Below are 2,244 nucleotides of genomic sequence, written 5' to 3'. Positions count from 1 at the left end.
TGCGCACTGATTTCAGTAGCACCCCCATCCCAAGTTATAACAACCAAGCATTTCTTCAGACATTGCCAAATATCCGCTGAAAGGGATCATTGCCCCTGGCGATTCGCCTCTGAAAGGAATCATTGCCACCGGTTTAGAATGCTGCTCATACAAACTAAGCAGAATTAAGAAAATGTATGTACACAAGACTAGGGGGAAGAAATCCATGAACTTTTATTCTCAATACCACACTTGGTTTAATTTAAGGGGGTTTGTATGTTTATAGGTCCATTTCAATTTTATAACCCAAATTTAATAATTATGCAATGCTTCCAGCTGCAGTTTATATTGTCCAATATTTGTCTAAGTGCTTGAATCCTGCTATTGATTTGTAAAGCCTTATTATTTCTCAAGAAATTATGCCTTTCCATTTCAGCTGCTCACAAATTTGTCTCTGGTTTTGTTTTTACTGGAAAACATTATAGCACACATTTTTTTTTTCTTGGAGTACTAGGAATCAATCACCCTTGTTTATAAATTTCAGCAAGTAAATAGTAATGGAATTTTCTCAAGTGTTTATGGAAAGAGATACCATGCACTTTCATAAAGGGAAGGCTACATTTTATGTACTGCAGCAGTATAAGACAAAATATTATTAATCTATAAAATTATTTTCTGTAGATAAATCTATATTGAATAAATAAAATAAGATGGTAATTTAATCATATTTCTTTAAAATCACACTGATCAAGGACTGAGAAAAAAAGTATTAAAAATTGATATCTCAGGTTAACGCTTCTTGAGTAGAAAACTATTACACTTTGGGAATCTATTTTAATATGACATTGTTAAAATCTCCTTTAATTATTTGTGTTTATTGCTTGTACATTAGGCAGGTTATCTGTATGTCCTTTCTTAGCAAAAAAAAAAAAAAAAATTAGTGCAATTCTTTATGTTGGTAGAATTCTTTGTAAAGGTTTAGTATTTGCAAAACCTAAAAGTCAGAACTATTTATTAAAAAATTTTGCTGAAAATAAATACCACTTTTCGTTGGAAGTTACCTCCTCATTTCAAGATATTTATGAAAAAGGACATTTTTCCAAAGAAATTTGCTTTGTAGTCAGTCTTACTGAGATTCACTGTTCTTTAAGGTGAAGTATAATAACCCTTAAAAGTACTTAAAGACTAAAAGGGTACAATAATGTTAATAAAGAAAAGAAAGCTAAGATATTATAAATTGCTTAGGGATGATCATATTTCTGGATGAAAAAATGTGAAAAGAGGGGAATTAGAATAACAGTCCTTAATTAGGCCATAAAATTGTGAGTTTGGTTAAGATAAAACTCATATGTATCGTAGTTTCTATTGTCTTAAATGATTGTTCTGAATGCATTCAGCTATATATCACCATGTTTTCATGGCTGTTTGCATAATGTTCTAATTTTTTTAAAAGGCTAACAATACAGTTAATTTTAGAATAATTTAATCTAGGTATTTAGTATGTATTTGGTATTTATTTGGTATACTGGATAATAGAATTAATTTAATATGACCAACATTGGTCTTAAATTTACAAGTTGCTGGAAATAAGTAAAATCTGTATTTTTTTCCATTTTGTTTATTTATTTATTTATTTATTTATTTTTGGATATGCTACTTTTCTATCATAGAAGTAGTAAATCACAATGTTAAGAAGTCATGTTATGGCATCACACTCTCTTGATCTGAATTCTGCGTCAAAATTTATTAACAGAGTAAATAAGCAAATTTTGATTTCTTTTGATCTTTATTTTTATCTCTAGATTAAAGGTTATCACAACAGTTACTTCACAGAAGTTTTGTGATGGTAGTCAATGTAAAGTACTGAGCATGTTTGACTGGTATTAAGTGCCTAATATATGCAGAATATTATTGTTATAATCATTATATTTTAAAAATAGTTTATGTTATTTTAAAAATTACATAAATTTACAACGTAGAATTTTCAAAAATATTTTATAAAGATTATTTTCAGGATAACTTAACAATGTTCTAGTCTAGTCATTTAAATGTTTAGAGAATTAAGTTTTCCACACATTACACAACACACTTAAGGTCATACAAAGGCAGAAAGTGTTTTCTTACCAGGTAAAGGTCTATTTTGTTGAAACTAGAAAGGAAGCACCTGTGCTTTGTGTGCTTGTGAGAAGAACACTTAAACCCATGCCCTTGTGATTCACACATTCACTACCCTATGACCTTAAGATAAGTAGGACTAATAATGTC

Source organism: Sapajus apella, unplaced genomic scaffold (genome assembly GCF_009761245.1).
Source record: "Sapajus apella isolate SASKATOON/1434 unplaced genomic scaffold, GSC_monkey_1.0 scaffold5, whole genome shotgun sequence".
Lineage (NCBI taxonomy): Eukaryota > Metazoa > Chordata > Mammalia > Primates > Cebidae > Sapajus > Sapajus apella.
This window is presented reverse-complemented; position numbering follows the sequence as displayed.